The following is a 20,777-nucleotide window of genomic DNA, read 5'->3' on the forward strand; positions in this document are numbered from 1 at the left end:
CGGACATTACCGAGTTTTTAGCTCCAAATAAACTCCAATTAATTTAATTATTTCTATCAACAGAAATATAACATTCTATGACCTTCAGATATCACTTAGGAACATAAAATGGTGGTGTTTACAATCTTCAATTGGAGAATATTTTAAAAGAATAAATAGAAATTTCAAAGGGTATCCATTTTTGACGCAAATGTCCGTATTCTCCACCTTTAAATCGCTTGAGCAAGTTCCCATGTCTGAGCAAGAAGGGCCTATGTATATCTACTCTTTTCTGCGTTATGCTGCGCAGTACAGACAGAGGTCCCGCGATAAGAAGATTCTTCTCCCAGTGAGACCTACCAAATGTTTATAAAGGACTGAATCATTCAGAATTAATTCCGAACAGGAAGAGGCTAGAGGGCCTAATCACGGAAAGCAAAAGGCGAGACGAAAGAGGAAAAGGGTGAAGAAAGAATCAAATCCTTCCGCGTTAGCAGTGTCAGAAGGAAAGGCGTTCCAAATTATTGATGAAGCACAGACCGACTGCAGCAAGAAACAACGACGACAGTGGAAGAGGCTGTCGGAATGAGAGGGCTGAACGAGTCATGAAACAGCTCAACTCCTCGACAGTGTGATGACATGGATGCCAACTTCTATGACCAGCATGCTCAGCGTCAGTTAATATTACCGGAGTTTGACCAGGTTACGCGTTCTATCTGAGAGGAATCTCTTATCCAATCAAACGGAAAGACGAGGATCAGCAAGCCACATCTAAAGGAAACTTGTGTGGGCTTCGAGCACATGCATTTAAAATTAACCAGAGGTAAACATTTTTAAACAGGAAAAGCGAAATAAGCATCGCATTCCTGCTTCGTATTTAGGAGTATTTGGGTTCAAGTCTTGGGTTGTTGACGGAGTGTTCTGATTATGGATTTCGCAAGTTTGCCCAGTCTCTCCAATTATGTGCCTAAAATGTACTTAAATTAGGTCACAACTACTTCCTCCCACATTGTTCACTAAAAATGCATTTTAATATTATGACAGTTCAAATCAATAAAATGCCCATAGGCATAAATTTACACAATGTCAATGTTCAGTGTTCAAGTCAATGTTCACACTTCTCAGATTGTCTTGGCTTTATATGTATTTTTTACTAATTTATATTCACAACATGTTTCGGCCTCCTTGGGCCATCATCAGGTGAACTGTATCCTAGAGTGAGACCACTGCACTGTATTTGTTTCTCATGATTCCTTCGTTCACGTCGTTATCTTACTTCATCCTAGTTGTTAAATTTCACTTATATCCAATTATTTTGCTGCTGTTATCACTGTAACATACAAAACGTAATAGAATGACTAGTGTACGTTTCTTTGGCTATCTTAATGTTATCATATATGTACGATATGTCTACTTACATTTGTCGTTGTGTTTCCCTATGTCAGGTCCCCATTGTGGTCTACCAGTATACTGAACCTATGTAGTTGCTCTTATAGAAGATAAAACAACTCCGTCCAGTGTGACTGTTGAAGATTTTACTACTTCAATTCTTAACACCCTTACATGTTTCGGTCCCTGTATACCATCATCAGAGGGACATCAATACTCTTTGGAAACCACTATTACAATGGGTGCTCTGAATGTTAAAATATATACACATACAATGTTTCTAATGCACAATATACACAAAATCCAAAGTTTTCACAACTACAGCGGTTGTCTAGGTATATTGAAGTTTTTTAAAACTTTCGTTATTTAGGTTAAAATTTATAAACCAAATAAGTTCGTGTCTCTTTTCTTATCGCCTTTCTTGACGGAGGCCGAAATTGTGCCGCCTGTTTTCTTGAGGAGGAGGTCACTGGTCGATCGTTGGAACAGCAGAATAATTGTCACTCCCCATCCAGGCCGCCTAGGGTTCGAACATCACAGTATAAAGCAAAATGTGGACGATGTGGACTGCAGTGTAGAACAAATGTAACTATGTAACTTTTGGAAAGTTTGAACAGGGCAGGTTGTTGGGTCCCTTCCAGTTTTCCCTGTAGGACAGGTGAAGCAGTCCCAGAGAGGCCTGAATTTGGTCAGGCCAGAAAGCTTTAAATTCCCGTTGAGGCAGGCGGCAATGTACGTTACCTCGATTCTCGGTTACTGTTCTCTGAACAAGGGGGACATTTTTATTTTCGCTGTCTATACTAGAGCCGAGCCATGTATATGTTACTTTACCCTTTGAACGATGGCGGAAATACGTAACTGCTTTAAAACAAACCTGACGTCCGCCATTAGTCACTGGCAACAAGAGTTCTATCAAAGGCAACACGACACCCCGTAATTTGACAATAATGTACAGGCTTACGCTTCATGTAACAAAATATCTTATGTCCTTGTACACATATCCTCTTTACTGCTACATAATTCCCATAGTGGACATACTGAACGTCGAGACCTAACGGGTAGTACCCCTGGATTAAATCCTGAAGTCAGGAGCAGTACATTCCTCCGAAGATGGTTTTATCGCATTCTGGAAGACAGGAATGTACTCATTGCATTTTTTTACTGTTCTAATACATTTTTGCACAGAATGCATTTCATGAAACTCCAAGAAATGATCACAGAATGGACGAAAAAGATCTTTCTCTATAAAACAGTACGTCTGTATCCGTCAACAGAACAATTAAAGTAGATGTAATAACAAAGGCTATTTACATTAATGTTAATCACGATGTGTTTCGACCCATACTGGGTCATTATCAGGCGTGTCCCTCTGTACTTAGATGCTGAATTTCTGTCCAGTATGGATCCATCTGTCGTCTAATGGTCAGAGATACGGGTTCGATTTCCGACGGTACCAGATTTTTTGAGAAGTAGTAGGTCTGGAATGGGGCCCACTCAGCCTCGTGGGGATAACTGAGGAGCTATTTCAAGGAAGTAGCGGCTCCGGTCTAGAAAAAAAAATTAACTGCCGTGGGGATTCATTGTGCTGACCACGCGACACCATCTACCCGCTGAAGTTGGCACTTATTTCACCGATAAGCGGCGGTCTTTAGTTCGGTATAATTCGCTTGCGGATTACAGGCCACGGAGTTTGTATTACACCCTAGTGTGTATGGTCTCATATTAAATTGTCAAATTAAATATTTAGCAATAAATATTTAAAGACTGTTGTGAATATATTTTTGACCATTCTAACGGTACACTGGCTATCCTTGTTTGATTCTTCTTTGATATTACGGGTATGATGTAGTTTGGGGCCACACAACAGATGCAAAACCTAAAGATTGTACATTCTCTGTAGTTTATTCACAGTGCTCAAATAACCCTCCAGCCCATACACTGGTTTCGAACCAAGTTCTAGTGCTCTGCATACAATTGAAATTAGATTGTTTTCCCAGCCTAGCATAACTAGAATATGGATGAAGCAAAGCGCGTCTCCAACACTCGAGCCGCCGTCAGCAGACTTAGATCATGTGACGTCATCAGTCTGATGAATGTAGCGTCAAGGAGCCGGGGCTTGGCATGAAGCGATAAGAGAGCAGTCATCATCTTCTGCCCTCTGATTTACGATCCTCATCGTGTGTGATGAAGGATGAGAAATCTGCACCGAACGCTTCATCTTTCGCGTTCAGCGCTGCAAATCCTGCACTCAGAGTTCTTGGTGCGACCTATCTGAGCCACAACGACTGTATGCTACATGAAGCAATTAGAATCAATGAAAATTTAGGAATTAAGAACAAAATGTTCAAAAGTCTAACATTTCGTGTTCTTAACTTTCATGACAATTTACCTGATCACTTTGTCCTAACTCGAAATTTTCGATTTTTTTATTGTCAGTTAAAATATCTTAATTTTTTTTCACACTTCAAACGAGTCCTGAAATATCCTTACATCACAATTATCCGAAGAATGATCTGAACCATGAAGTCAGAGTGAATAATCGTGACTGAATAAAATCTGAAAATGACTCTGTTCTGAGATGTAACGCCATGTACTTTCGCAGAAAGATACCAAAGTTTCGGAGGAATCTGTTGGCTCCATCTACGCTGTAGAAGATGGAGGTTGGATGTTCCTCAGAAAGGTTTGGTACCTGCACATCATGAAACATGATGTCACATCCCTCAGGATCGTCATTTTCATACTGTCACGTGTATGGGTGACTATAGACGGAGTTTGGATTGGTAATTGGATTTATAACCACGTACAGGTCGTAACCACACGTAACTAGAACGGTATTACACTTTACAAATCACTACAGCACTCGCCAAAATTTTCAGTCTGTCTTCACCGGTCGTTCCCTGGTAACGGCTTCTAACAGTGGAGATTCTTCTGTTTCCACGCTCAATTCGTTTCTGTCTGGCGAATATCCCACAACTCTCTGAATCCTTGCTCCAATTGTCCTTCTTATAATCCCTTGGCACAGACCAACAGAAACACAGCTCTTCTACTGTTGCTCTAATTTTTCCGTGGGAACATGGTTTGCGAAGGCGTTTCCTTGTAACGGCTGCGTTAGCTTGTTTATTAAGTGGATGTCTTTCCGTTGATGGTTTCCAGGCCGTTACCCAGTATCGGACCTACACACTACAATGTCTAAGTGCCGGGGGAACCTCAAATCTCACACACCCTGTTGGAAAACATAAGATCTTATGACATATATAACAAAGTAATTTAAATTGAGAAAGGCTTTGGACGTGGACATCATAGTGTTCCAAACGAAAGCCTTAAGCATCATCCAAGAAGATACCTGGTACATCTGACACATTCATTTAATCACTTCCTTTAGCTGTCCCAATTTCCAAAACCCTAAAAGGAAGCAAGAAGATGAACCAAATCGAAATGATAAGCTCAATTTTCAATAAAGTGAAGAAATTTTTCTAAAAATCGCATGCCGCTTCCTACAATTAACAACCCCTTGATTTCGGTTTACTTTTATGAAGTGCCCATTTCTAATTCAGTAGGAACTTCGTATCTCTTCAGATTTCATTCTTGAATAAGTTAATAATTTAGAATTTTCCGTATTTAATCCATGGGAATTCGAAATAATTTAACTTCAGATGTGGATGAATTACAGAGCTGAAACTAAACTGGGAATTTCGCAGGAAATGTATGTTCTACAACATTAAAGATTCAATCACTTGTCTGTCAAAAACAGAGGAACTGATGTCCAGAATTTGGTCGAAGTCTAATTCTTAAATTTAGCTCGAAACAAACTCCGAAAAGCGCATTTCAGTACTTATATAACAATACAGGATTTTTCTACTCTTTACTGTCGGACTATCATCATCCTCCAGGTTCATAAATTTTATAAAAATTTAATTGTTTAGGAATGTATTTAATTATCAACTTTCATTTTAAGGATAGCATATCTATATTATCATTATCAATTTTTGGAGCTATGAGGGGGCACGCGGTATCGTAGTTGGTTGAGGCATTATGATACAAGCCGAAAGGTCGCGGATTCAAATCCCGATGATGTAATTGGATTTCTTTTTCAATTTACCTAATCCTTCCAGCCGCACTATAGCCCTGGGGTCGACTCAGCGTCTAACAGAAACGAGAACCAGGAATATTCTTGGAATGTTCTTGGGGGTAAAGGGCGGCCGGCGCATAGGGCTGACAACCTTGCCGCCATCGATGAGCCGATTGTCTAGAAAATGTGGGAACCTCAACATCTCACAACCCTATAGGCCTCCAAGGCCTGTTACAGGGATACCTTTGCTTGCTATGCTTTTTGCTTGCCTTGCTTATGGAGCTCTGAACAAATCTGTATCTCATTCATCGTGTCAGTATATAGTACCTTTCCTAGGCCGAATACAGTGGCCGTGCGGCCTAAAGCATGATCTGTCTTCGCCCGTTCAAACACTGAGATCGTGGGTTTGAATCCCTATTGAGACATGGATGTCTGTGTGCGTCTTTTCTGTGTTTGTGCTGTGTATTTGGGTAGGGACCTTGCGACGGACTGATTCCTCGTTCAAGGGGTCCTACCGCCTGTGTAAAAGATTAAGAGCCTGAAAAGCGCCCAAGGTCTAACAAAGGGCTTGTGAGCTAGTTATATTTCTCCTACCATTCCTTTGGAGTAAAACTGGATTACATACAGGTTTCTCCATTTTATATTATACCAAGAGAGCGATTGAAGAGAAAGTCAGACGGACCGTGAAGCCAGTCTGAACCTTGTGGCACAGTGATACCACTTTACCTTTACCGAGAATGGAACCCTGCCTTCCAGTTCAAAGCCATTCTACGTTCATATTTGATTGACTCTCACAACTGTACTGTATGAGAATCTATCTTCGTGCTCTAAAACAGGAATAAACGTCGTTAAACACAGCGAGCGGTAGTTGTGGCGCTGCAGTCGAGTATGCAGTATGAATGAGGTGGCGTGAGTAGGGAACCATGTCAGCAAACGTCGCAACACATCAATGTTTCAGACTTGAGACGTTGAAATAGCGACTCTTCAAACGAAAGTATACCGGAAACTTTAAACATTTTTGAGGTCGGCTTGCAAGTCACATAAAGTTTTACGGTATTCTGGAGACGTCACTCATAGAGCTCTCGGCCTGCCGATCATTTTCTTTTATTCGCTCATTTGAAGTTTATGCATCATAAAGTTTTCACTCAAAATCGATTTCATGTTATTCAGAAAGGCGACCCAAGGATGCGGTGTATCTCTGATTAGAGTAGAGAAGATCAGAAAGTAAAAAAGTTCGTTCTTTCGGAACCCCTTTAGCGAAATGTTTTTGTTCATTCTTCCTTTGATTAAGACAAAAATGTCAGCAGTGCACGAATAATTAGTGGTGTTATACAAAACGCAGTAATAATTTTTTTCATTTCGTGTATCCTGTTGTGTTATACACAATTTCTTTATTAAAATCGTTCACAACACCACAATATTAAGGTCAAGGCTAAAATTAGCTTAGCTACATGCTTCGGCTATTAAAGCCATCATCAGGCATGTACGTGATTAACATATTCACACACCACTGAACTGCAATTTCGATGGTCAAGCTGGATACATGATAATACACGTATTGCATTATAAAATGCTTGGCATAAAAGTACAAAGAAGTAGACTATACAAAAACCAAAGTCATAGGGTAAAACAAGGTCAAGACCCTTCGAATGATGTTTTATTTTGTGAGAATAATGTTATTAAGTTAATTGTAATTAACTACTGATTTCGGTATCAATGGTATAGTATTGTTTACCTTCTGTTTATCAGGTGCCTCATCTTACAATGAATTTGTCCGTTCTGTAGGGAACATAAACTGTAACTGTTTTGGTGATGTAAGTTAAAAGTGAAGTCGATGCAAGGAAGGGAAGGGAGGGGGAGGGAGAGATAGGGAGAGATAGGGTGTGTGAGGAAGTGGAGGGAGGGGAGATATAATTGTAGGTTATGTTTGGTATGCATCAATATAGGGATAAAACATCAGTAAATTTATTATTCAGTTGCAAATTTTGATTGCTGATTTCATAAATGTGAAATCTCTCGTAAGTAACCAGTATTCGGCCATTCTTGTCGATATATAGAATTTCTAATGTTTTGTTCATCGTACTATATTCGTGCGTGGTGTCCAATATATGTTGAGCAAATTTGGAGCTTTGCCCATTATTTTTGATGTCACTTGTGTATTCTCTGAATCTGATTTTAAAGGTACGTCCGGTTTCAGAGACAGGTGACGAAATGACGGGCTCTAGTTTGGATGAATAGACACAGAAACTAGCACAGTCTCATTGAGTCACACAGTCCAAATATTACACATAAATAAAGTCTCCATTCTTGTCCTTGTGCTCTCAACTGCTGAACCCTCCTGGACTGTCCACTTTGTCACTGTCACTTAAAAGAATTGAAACTGTTAGTCAGAGTCAAAGTCTCATTGCGACTGACGATCAGTCAGTCAGTAAGTCTTCGTGTCGAGCCCCATCTGGGTCTCATGACCACATATTTATTATTATTTGACAGTTACTATCTTGTTTTTGTGGGGCGCCATCTCTGACGAGAGGACGGGTCTGTCTTTTGTATGTGCTGCTGGTCCTTAACACCGCAGTTTTATATGGGTCCGAGCCCCTTGCGACTCGAGATCTTATTCTATTGTTCCAGATATGAGACTTCCGTTTTCGTCGATTCTTACGACTCGTAGGGTCACGGTGGATGTATTCGACCCCACCTCCACACGGGTTAATGAAAACTGTTGAGTCAAAGTCAAAGTCACATTGCGACTGACGGTCAGTCAGTCAGTAAGTCTTAGTGTACAGCCACATCTGGGGCTCATGACCAGATATTTATTACTGTTTGACACGGTCTTGTCTGGAATCTTAAGCATGAATCAGTGCAGGTAAATGAAATTAATTTTTAAGTCAAAGTCTAACTATAAATTCACCTCAGATGAAAGACATTCTGGAGCAGGTTGTTAATTTTCAATTGAGGCATTCAGCTTTGTGTTTGGTCAGTTTTCTATCTTTGATGATGAGAAGCCACTTTACTTGTTTTTCTGTCATTCGAAATTCTAAATATTTCCACGGATAAATAAATTTAATTTTGTGATTGCTGTAACTGTACTAAATAATTTGCTTCTTATGCAATATCTCTGAATATCACACACTGCTCTGATCAATTTCACATCATAACTATGCAGTACGATTATGTCCCCTGAGCTAAGTTCGATCATGTACAAATTAAGTTACTATTCTTTAAGAACAGCGAAAGAACAATCTACACAACGATCGGAACTTTTTTTCCCCATGTAATATTTGAGGCTTTCACGGCGGTGACTATGAAGAAAGCAGTCTGCTTTTACCGGTTCTCACGGTCTCTTCGGTTGCGGATTTCTTATATTTTTCCTTATACCCTGAAGATGGAGGCGATACGTTCCTCCGAAACGTCGGTTAACACCACATATACACGGTGCCAAATCCCAGAAGACTGCTTTCTTTTTTCCCCTCCATTTACCATTTTCCGGATAACCGAAACATGCATTGAGACCGCGACGTTCAGATAGCTTTGTGCGATAAACACAGCAGATCAATCTGATTACATTACTTCGTTCGATCAACAGCCTGATTAATTGGAACGAAGCGCAAACATGTACAGCACTGCTTACCTACGCGAGAGCGTGCGAGTAAATTATATAGACCACGCACGCGTTACTGTAATATTTTAATGACTATATATTCATTCCTCTAATCAGAATCTACAATATTAGTGGGCATGCAGATTGCAGTGACCATGTTAACGCACCACTTATTTTTCATTTCCAGCGGTTTCAGATTCGAATCATGCTGGGGGCATCAATGACGTTAAAGCAGTCTGACAATAAAGTTCGCGAACTTGACCCCCCTTCCCGTGTGTTTCCGTGGCAGCAGTGGACACAAATTTCAGCATGGCTTTATGACGTTTTACAGCTGTGTTGTGGATATATGGCAGTCTCTTTCTGAGTGGTGTCTATTATTGTCTAAGTGTGTTTTTGTGTTTTGCATCACGACAATGCACCTGCCGACACGGAACCCTCTGTGAGGGAGTTCTTAGCTAGTAAACAAATATCTGTGCTGGAACACCCTCCCTACTCACCGGTCCTAGCACCCAGTGTCTTCTTCTTCTTGCTTCCGAAGTTATAGAAAATGATGTAAGGAGATATTTTAATGACTTGATGACTTCAGGAGTAATACGACAGCAGCTCTGAAGGTCATTCCACAAAAAGAGTTCAAACATTGTTCTGAAGGGTGAACTAGGCGCTGGCATCGGTTCATAGCTTTCCAAAGGGAGTATTTTGAAGGCCACCACAATTATATTCAACAATAAGGCAAGTAGCGCTTTTGTAGCAATGAGTTCGTGAACTGTGTTGTCAGACTACCTATCACGTGTTCTAGCACAGCCTGTGCAATTCGCGCAAGAGCATCTGTGTGTGGTATTTAAGATCATTACGGTCAGGTAAAAAATTATTATTCCGTTTAGAGACAAAAGCTCAAGATCTACCATTCAGCAATTATCTTATGCAATCGTAGAGAAATTTATGCTATAATTTTATTTTGATACTATTCTTTTACTCTGAACTCTTGTCCGTTTCTCCCTTTCACTTTCTACTCTTCTCGACGAGTACTGGGTACACTGCATGCCGAATTAGTGTTCCGTAATGACGTACATGAACTGGATTTCGCACCTACTTACAAGCATATACTTGTATAAATGTACGTGTGGAAGTAATTTCGAAGGTCGCCTGCTTTTTCTTAATGTACGTAAATTTATCTATGTAACAGGCCATGCAGACCCATAGGGTAGTGAGAGGTTGAGGCTTCCACATCATCTAGACAACCGGCTCACAGATGGCGATAAGGCTGTCAGTCTTTTACACCGGGCGCCCTTTATCCACCAGGGAGATCCATGGTACTCATTTCTGTTACAGGCTGAGTAACCCCAGGAATATAGTGCTGCTGGAAGGATTAGGTAAATAAAAAAAAATTCCACCTACTCTTGACTCGAACCCGCTAACTTCCTTCTTTTAGCATAGTGCCTGAACCAACTACCATACAGCGTGTCCCCGTTCTTTCATATGTTGTTTCCAATTGAAGAAAAGCGTATCACTATTATATGTCTCCGTGGCACTGTTCTGTGCGAATATTATCAGGTGACTACATTGTCAGATGAGAAGGAAGATTTTACTAATTTTGTGCAACTTCAAAGGCAGATACGACGGTAGAAGCCGATCGCAAGACTACATATATCTCATTCCTAGCATCTGGAAAGTTTTCTTCTACGATCAGTTCCAAATACTATTGTTTCCGAGACTATGAATTCCTTAAACTTTTCATAGATCCTTTGGACTGAATATCTCTCCAATGCATGGCCTGTATCTGCACAGAACTCCACACTGCATAAAATGAAGTCCTAATCCTTTCTTCGAGAAAGATTCGAGCCCACAACAGTGTTTGAGAGGTCTCTCATGATATTTGGCCATTGCGATTGGCGTGGAAATGGTCGAAACAGAATGATATCGTATACTTTCTCTTTGTTCCTCTCATTATATTCATCAGTTTCTTCTCCTTACGCTTTGCCGACGTTTGGCACCGACCTGTTCCGCTCCTCTGCACGATATCACGGCTTCATTGCAGATATTCTGGCTGTAGCCGAAATTATATACCCACTTGTGCTGCTTCCATGACATCAACAGCAATAATAGAATCAACACAGACACGCCTACTGCCCGAGTTACTCGAAAATTGTGTTACTCAAAACGTCGCAAAAATTATGACTTTATACAGGTATCTGTAGATGTTGCTAGAAATGAGAATTACGTTTCTGAGTTGATATACATAAGGGTACACTTGAAGTTGAACATTAGACTGAATCTCACAGGAATACGAGTGAGATAAATCTATGGTCTGGATTCATGCGTCTCAGGATAAAGACCAGTGTCAGACTTCTTTAATTACGGCCAGTAACCCTTATTTTCCATAAATTCCTGGAAATTTCTTGTGTAGCTGAGCAAATGTTTGCCTCTCAAGATGGTTTCAGCTCCCTGCCCATTTTTTCTCTTCCTATTCCTTTCAATAAGGAGTAGATGACAAGAACCGTCCCTACTTTCAGAAGTTCTAAACTTGCTTTCCTGTACACTTGTGTCTGCCTGTATATCCTCTGGTATTTTATGGTTACAATAACTCTAATACTCAAGAAAGTTTCAATCATATTTTAATCCTTCCAAAGTAAATTGAAATTCTTTATGAGAAAAATGTTTTCAGCTGTAATATTTGCAATAATATAAAAGTTTCTTAAGCTCAATTAATGATATTGTGACATATGGGCCGTTTCTATAGAAACAGAGGAACGTCACCAGTGCTAGGCAACGACTCCGTAAATGTTCTCATAGCAAAGAATACTGAAAACAATAAGGAATATATCGTTATAACTCGTTGTTAAGCAGTTGCGTTGTAATACAAGAATGGAAGATGTTTTCTATGTTGTCCGTGATGCTGCTACAAAATGAGAATCTGTAGCTGGGAGCGGGGTCATATACCTCCACCGTGACCCTGCGGGTCGTTAGAGGCGATATAAAGGGAACCTCAACCGTGACCCTGCGGGTCGTTAGAGGCGATATAAAGGGAAGTCTCAAATCTGAGACCGTAAAATATGGTCAGGAGTCCCAACGGACTCAGGCCGGAAAAAGACTGCCCTGGCAAAAGTCATCAGCATATACAAAAGACAGACTCGTTCTCTCGTCAGAGATGGCGCCTCACAAAAACAAGACCGTAACCTTCAAACAATAACAAATATCTGGTCATGATCCCCAGATGGGTTTCGACACAAAGACTGACTGACTGACCGTCAGTCGCAATGTGACTCTAACTTTTATGAAGCCAGAGGAGTAGTACAGAGTCCATTTGAGAGTTGAGTTCTGTACGAGAGGCTGTGAAGATAAGAGTTATTGCAAGAGTGCGGCTAAGAACAGAAGCCTTTAAGTGTAATATCCTGATTGTGTAATTCAGCGATAGTGTGATGGTTCCTGTGTTATAAACCCGTTTTCCAGGAATCGGGTAGTGAAGACATTGTTGAGATTAGTTCCCTAGCAAAGACTAATGTTAGAAGACATTATTTATGTGCTATAGCTGCAATAATCTTGAGAGTGTTACAATTACTTGTGTTAGGAGTGGTGACTATCCAATAAATCGACTCATCAACCAGTGACGGTAGGTTTGAAGACGGGGGATAAGTAGGATTTTGCTTTTAGAGGTAGGCCGCAGTTGAGTTATCTTGATTAACAAACCGGGTAACTTGCAAGTAAGTTACAAGTTTGCTGTCCTTTTCAGATTGGCCTGTTTCCACGAAAGGGACACCAGGAGTGTGAATCTACGCTGGCCTGACATCTGTCTTGGCTGTATATCTTCTACTTAGTAACTACTCTAATCATAGGTCTTGGGAAGCGAGCAGTCTCCCATTCGGTTGCAAAATTTCCCGCCTCTTTAGAACATGAATGTCACTGCTGTGTTCACATCCCACAAATGGACTCAACATTTAGGAAGCTCACTCCAGTCCCCGCCTCCAAATACTATTATTTCAATATTATTTGAAATATTGCCTTCACACACCCCAGTCTCCTATTCAACTGGTACCGGGGGGTAATGCGGCAAGGGCGTCAAACTGACCACTCATCTCCAGGTAGTGCCGAGGTTAAGAAAATGTGGATCTATACATCTATCCCCCATATATCTTCACGGCTCAATGTTTAATTAGTTAAGTACAGGGGAAAATTTACCATTATTTTTCTCACACCTATTCTTGGGTCTTCCCAATAGTCTCCACTCTACACGTTTTCCAAATTCTTGGACTCACAAGATAAAATAAAATCAACTATTTTAAGTAGAATAATACATATTTACTCTTTTGTATGAGAATTCGGGATAGATTAGATAGTATAGCAACAGTCTATTTGTTGGACGGAAAGACTTCGACTCCCTGCAGGGATATTTTTCTCTTCTCCATAGTGTCCAGACCGGCTCTGAGGCAATCCCAGCCCCTTAGCCAAGGGGTACCGGGGACTCTTTCCCTCGGGTTGAAGCTGTCGGTGCGCAAAGTTGACCAATCACTTCCATCTAATGCAAAGCTGAAGAAGCTATGCCTCCACCCCCCAAATGTCCTAATGGTATATTGTTTAATTAATTAACTACTTAAATACACGGAGTACTTTACCTTTACAGATTTGCATGAATTTCTCTTTTGCCCATGACTCTTACAAGTACTAAGTAACATATAAAATTTTCTTTCCGTTTTCGTTCACCCTTCTCTTCAAAAGCTCTCGAATTTCAGTCCTATAAAGCATAATCTCAGAAACATGTGAAGCATGGATATCTTGTTAGACTCCTGAGCTGCCAGACACACCTTGGAAGGCGGTGCTGAAGCAATGCCAGTCTCACTGGGCGCCCTCTACCCGCGGTCGGTTTGCTCCTCCTCGTGTCGTCCTGTGCTGCTGGTTCGGCACAGAACAAGCGTGTTTTAGCTTGCACTGTACAGGAGACGAAGAAGTTCATTACAGGTTCCTGTCACGTTCTGTTGTCAGCACTGGGTCTGCACCTGCTTTCCACGAATTTCAAATTAACTTCTTATTCTTCTTCCAAGGACATTATTATTTTCTGTCGTAGGTTTCAACATCCGGTACTCACTTAAGTGAGTAACTGCGATGACGGGATAAACAGAATTAGAATCAAAGTGGCAGAGCTTCGGACCTTGTTGGATTTCAACGAAACTTCAAAATAAAAAAAGAACAAATTTTCAGATTATGTGTGTTTTACCTCCACATATTCATAGATTATTAAATTATATTTCATCAGTTATAGAAAGGCTGTGCCATAGCTCAAGCGGTTAGTCGCTGGCTTCCCACCGCTGCAGCCCGGATTCAATCCCGGGTCTGTTCAAGTGAGATTTGTGGTGGACAAAGTGTAGCTTGGGCGCGTTTCCTCCGAGGACTTAAGTTTCCCCTTCCAATCTTCATTCCGCCAAATTCTCCATCATCATAATCACCAGGGGCAGGCTACAATAGGCCAATCAGTGGCCGCCGTGCCGAGTGGACCCAGTTGGACTCCGCGCCCCACTAAGAGAGTTAAAAAAACTTTAAGTGACTCATAATGAGATTTGGAACGGGGTATTATTTTCGGCAGGACAAGATTTTCTTAAAATGAAATGTGAAATCATTATCCAAGTATATGTAATACAGTAGATATCCTTTGTACTGATGAAACACTACAACATCCCTGATAAATTGGGGTCATATATTGATCATCTTGAGGGGAGTTCAAATAATAAACGAAATTCTACAATATGTTCACTCAAAATATTTTGAATACCTAATGATAAAAGAGTTTAAATTACTAATATACTGTTGAATTTTTTTTTTATTTGAGCAGATGTTGGATACAATCTTATAAAATCAGAGCTGCGTCTTTTTATGTATAAAAGAGGGTAAAGCTATCCCTGTAACGGGCTGTGGAGGCACATAATGTTGTGAGACGTTGAGGCTTACAAATGGCGGTGAGGTCATCAGCCTTACGCGCCGGACATCTTTTACCCCTCCAGGAAGATTCCTGGTACTCATTTCTGTTAGAGGCTGAGTCGACCCCAGGGCCATAATGCGGCTGGAAGAATTAGGTCAATTGAAAAATCCTATTTACTGAATTATAGATGCATGGGTGGGGCGTGTTATAGAAACACGTTTCCTTTTATTGGGGTGTCGATACGATGTTATGTGGGATGACATTATTGGATCCTCGGAGATGAATTATTGGATTATATAATAATTCACCTACTAGGAAAAAATACGCGATCCTACATAACATTATCGTATTGACACTATAAAACGGGCGTGAGTCTACAATACGCAGCACTTTTCAACAGGACTGTATCTAACAGATGCTCATGTCAGTGAGATTAAAACCAAATACACTACCTCAATTACAGACCTTTCTTTATTTTCCCACATAATCGCCACTTCTTTGTACACATTTCTCGCAGCGTTCTGGGAGTTTGAAAATTCCCCGTCTGTAAAATTCCGTTCCAGCTATCCGAAGACACTGATGCACTGCTTACTGAATTGCCTCCCTTGTCTCAAAAAGTTGTCTACGCAGCTGATCCTTCACAAATCCGAAAAGATAGTAGTCGGAGGGTGCCAGATCATGGCTATAGGAGGGGTATAGAAGAACTTCCTACACCATCTTTGCAATTGCTTCCAATGTGAGGCGAGCTGCGTGGGGGCGAGAGTTGTCATGCAGGATGATGATGTTTCGTCCCGGAAGTTTATCGCGCAATGCACGACGGAGCTTGTGTAGCGTCTGGACATAACGAGCACCATTGATGGTTTGCCCAGGTTCCAGAAATTCAGCCAGAATAAACTCCTCTGCATCCAAGAAGACTGTGCCCATCACCTTCGCAGCTGATGGCACTGTCTTTGCCTTCTTTTTTGATGGAGAATGCAAACGGTGCTATTCCATACTCTGCGGTTTCGTTTTATGCTCGAAATTGTAAACCAGCTTTCGTCACCTGTCACAATTCATTCATTCATCAGTAATCTGTCAGACGCCAGGTCCACAATCTCTTCCAAAACAGTTCCTCCACTTAATGCGATCTTCTGTTTTTGGAAAGAGACTATCCAGGAAAAGTGATAATGTGGTAGTTTTTCCATTTGCTTTCCACATCGCAGTACAACAGCCATTCAAACCACTCTGGTCACGCCTGTTGCTATACGAACTTGAACCATCTCGAGCATCATTTGCTCTGTGCTTCAAGTCGCTACTGATGACGCTGCTTCCGGCATCAGTTTTTGGTGTCTCTCTTCGTCTGATGCCTACCCTTTGACCTGTCCAGCAAGGGAGGCCCTGCCAGTAGCTACGCTGCCGCTGGTATAGCTCTCAGGGTCCACATGTCTATGAGAAAACAGAAGTTTTGTCCACGGATCTCGAGGAAGCTGAAGCCAGGAAAGAATATGCTGGCGAAGACCAGCAGCATTTTCATCAGCCAACAGGTAGAAGTGAGCCAGGGAGAGCCAGTGAGCAGACATTGATGGCTAGGAGGCCATGATTTGCAGATGAGAGCTAATTGCAAACCAGCCATCATCCAGTGAAGACGTGAGCACCGAAACAGAAGAACCTCCATGGTTAGCAGCCGTAACCTAGTAACGCTTAGTGAAGATAGCAACCGAGCAGCGACTAGTGACGCTGCAAGGGAATTAAGTGCGCTATAGTAGTTTTTAAGCGTGTAGATTAGTGATATCTTTATGATTATTTGTAGTTATGAGATAGAAATGTCGAATAAATGCATTTATCAAATGAATCTCTGTATTTCGTGACTAACACGTGAAAATATATGGCAAAATTGTCTTTAAAATTTAGTTTCCCCTTGGAGATGATGAACTTATGACCTAAACAAGTCGGGGATATTTGGTCAATAAGGAGGAAATTAATTAAATATAGCTGGATCAGTATTTCACAAATTATTCAAATGTATACAATATATCTGCAAAAATTAAAGCTATTGTATGACATTTTATCTTCACTACTACTTACAGATCGACTGTGGTATTCACACAGGCTGCTACATAGTCTACAGGGTTTATAGGAGATTTCTTTGCAGGGGATAAAGAAGCCGGAGCTTGAAACTGATTACCCACTTCCATATAGTGATTAGGTCATACATTCATATCCTTCTGTTCGCATTCGTGTTATGGTGTTTTTAGATGAAAAATTCTGTCCATTGCATCAAAAGTGTTAAAAAGAATCTGCTTTATGATATTAAGATATTTTTATAAACACATCTTGCAAAGAAAGTTGTATGAAATTAAAGCTAAGCATAACCTTTGTAACTCGGTGTCTGCGTTACGTCAGAGGGCATCCCCCCCCCTTTTACTACCTTCCCCTTTCCACTGTTCCACTTCCTCGTTCCGGACTGCTGAAGTTCAACGCGAGTGTTCAATTCTGTTGTGGGAGCTTGAACTGTTCAGTCGATTGACTTTTCCTGGTCTCTACGATTTTGATTTGTTGATTGCCGGAGGCCTATTACCTCCAGAGACTTACATTGTATTCGCATTTAGTATTTAATATATATATTGTCAATTGATATATTTTTTATAGTGTCTTTGAGTTGGTACGTCCTACCCAAAAACTAAATTTCGATCTTCAAGATCTTTTCACTTTTCATCTTGCTTGGAACGCCATGTCTGCTATTTGTGAATGGTGTTAAATTTGAATTTTATAATTAAAGAATTTACGAATATTGAAATGGACTTCAATTGACTTCGTTGTAATGTAGCTACAGTCAACTTTCATTACTGGATTTTGATTTGTCAATTTAATTGAACTTGTTTGGTCCCGCTATTATTTACATTGTGAATGAGTGTAATTAAATATTCATGTCAAAAGATTAATGTGATTCAGGCCTACATGTTGTTACAAGAAATATGAAATTGCATTATTTACTTGCAGAACCCGGCAGATTGACGGGCATTGGAGCTGGTCGTAATGGAAACGTGGAAGCAAACTTTACATACACAGTCACCGTACTCCTTTTGTGGAATTGCATTTAAAACTGCGGTACATTCCTTTTGGATATCCTGGATGGTGTCATGACGGTCTCCTTTCATCGTCAACTTAACTTTGTGGAACAACCAGAAATCTGCTGCAGCCAAATCTGGCGAATACGGAGGATGATCAAGGACTGTGATCCCTTTCCTGGCCAAAAAATTGGACACGATCTCGATATTCAGTCGAATTCGAAGAATTCTCCCCCACAAACAATTGAGGACTCCGAGATAATAATCAGACTTCCTTGTTTGACCTTCTGACAGAAATTCCTTGTGAATAATTCCTTTAGAATCGAAGAAAACTCTTAGCAGTGTCTTTACCCGACTCTTCTGCATGCGCACTTTCTTTGGTTTCGGCTTCTTTGGGCTCAACCTCACTGCACTCTGCTACCTTATGAGAGGCTCATATTTATAACACCATGTCTCATCCCCAGTAACAATCGATTTTGTAAATTTTGTATCACTTTGGGCCGATCGTAACATGTCTTTGCAGTGTTCCTCTTTGGCATGTTTTTCATCGCCAGACAGCGCGTGCTATATAAACCGCGCACAGAACTTTCGTTTGCCAAAAGCCTCGGTCAAAATTTGATGCACAGTAGTTTTTTGTATTCCCAAAAGCTTCTCGATGAGTCTTGCAGAAACACATCTGTCTGATGCAAGGATTTCGGTCACTTTTTCACATTTTCTTCAGTGCCAATTGTTCTCGTCTTTGATGCACGCGGAGCGTCTTCAATGTCCTTCCTGTCGTCATGAAATACAATATACCATTAAAAAATGTTCGAGCGACTCAAACAATCACTACCCTACATACTTTTCCTCATTTCGTATTCCGGCTGTTTTGCCTAACTTCAAACAAAATTTTATGTTGGCTCTCTGTTCAACCGCCATTTTTCGACGAGCGTCAGAACAGTACTGTTACATTCAAGGTCAGAACACATGATGCAGCGATGCTTGCGCTTTGAAATTATACACAGCTACAGCTGAAACTTCAGGAATCTTAATGCCACAACTCGCCAACAGATGACATTGCAGGTCAAAATTAAAAAAAAAAGTGTCCAAAAGGATCCTGGACACACCATGTATTTACCACCATTCCATCCATTGTTTAAGAGAAGAATTCACGTTAGAACGGGGGTGTCTTATAAGAGACTCGAAAGCACAACCTCGAAATACTCGTAGGATAATAGTAGGAATAATTTTTACGCTATGGTCTAATTTAATAGAGTGGCAGTGGTATCAATACTGTCCTTTCAGTTGTTTTTCATGCAATTTAAATCACTTAATTTATTTTGTGGCTGTGGATAGTAAAAATTTCTTTCTGATATATTACCGTTGCTGACTACAGTTACGAAGACACGAATGTCTAGCCTTCCTCTGTTGTATAATTTAAAAGCGTTAACGATTTATACAGAAAAGTAAATCAGTTTGGTGAAGCGAGCACAAACAAAACTTGTGTGTGAATGATTTATTGATACGGGAAAAAATATATAATTAAATTTTCAGAATTTCCGAATTATTTAATGAAAGCAAATCAATGCTGTTTATTTTTAGACAAATAAGCATATATATTTCGTTAGAATAAATATATAACTACAATCGGATAAATAATTACTTCCCTTTCAATGAAAATGTTATTAGGAGAAGAGATTTCCTTCATTTCAATGTTGGTATAAAACCTAAAACTAGGTCACTTATTTTCTCTCGCTTTGTTATTTACTATTCATTCCATCATTTGAAACTAAATTTATCCAAGCTACGGACAGTGTCATTAAATGAGTCCGCAATTAAAGACAAACTCCCCCTTTGTGAAGTACTGGTGAAGCCAAGTGATATCATCACTGAACTGTAAAATTCTAATGCATTTTAAATACTCGTACGTCATATGCAGAGGTTAGCATGTAAAGAACTGTTAACTGTCTAAGATTCATGAGCTATTACTCAAAGAGTATTTGAAATCAGTCACTAGTTATAATTTCTATACTCGTACACCCAGTACAATAGGATCATTCTTAACAGATAAATTTCGGTTGATATACCGTATATCTTAACGTATTAGACCACCAAGGTGAATATATAGACAGCCATAAACCCGAAATATAAAAGACCCATTTCATACTGCTCCAGTCTATCCTATGGGGCATGCGGATGTGTAGTTGGTTGAGGCACTATGCTACAAGCCTAAAGGTCGCGGGTTCGAATCCCGATGAGGTCACTGGATTTTTCAATAGGCCTAATCCTTCCAGCTGAACTGTGGCCCTGGAGTCGAGTCAGCCTATAATGGAAATGAGTACCAGGAATCTTTATGGGGGTAACGAGCGGCCGATTGTCTAGAAAATGTGGGAACCTCGAAGTCTCACAACCCTATAGACCTCCATGGTCTCTTACATGGACAGTTATACCTTTACCACGTCAGTCGACTCTCTGTGGCTCTTCAGTGCCTGACATTGCTGTAAAGCTGACCACAGCCGACGCAGTAACGAGAAATACCGATTATCCACTTCCATCTCGGCAATGTTTTCTGCTTGCGTGTTCGGATAACTCTCTTCCCCTTCAAGACGTTCTGCGCAGTATATACCATTCTGTGTGTGGGCGTCTGTTTGCACTGTAGACCATCGGATCATCAACCAAGGACCTGTTTAGGAATCCCATTGGTTCATAACAAACCAGATTCTCATTATTTCCTCATGACTAAAGTACTTACTGCAACGGTTTATAATTACGCCCCTCTTCATCTGTCCATACAGAGACCAGCGGACATAC

This window comes from Cryptotermes secundus, unplaced genomic scaffold (assembly GCF_002891405.2).
Source record: "Cryptotermes secundus unplaced genomic scaffold, Csec_1.0 scaffold568, whole genome shotgun sequence".
NCBI classification, from domain to species: domain Eukaryota; kingdom Metazoa; phylum Arthropoda; class Insecta; order Blattodea; family Kalotermitidae; genus Cryptotermes; species Cryptotermes secundus.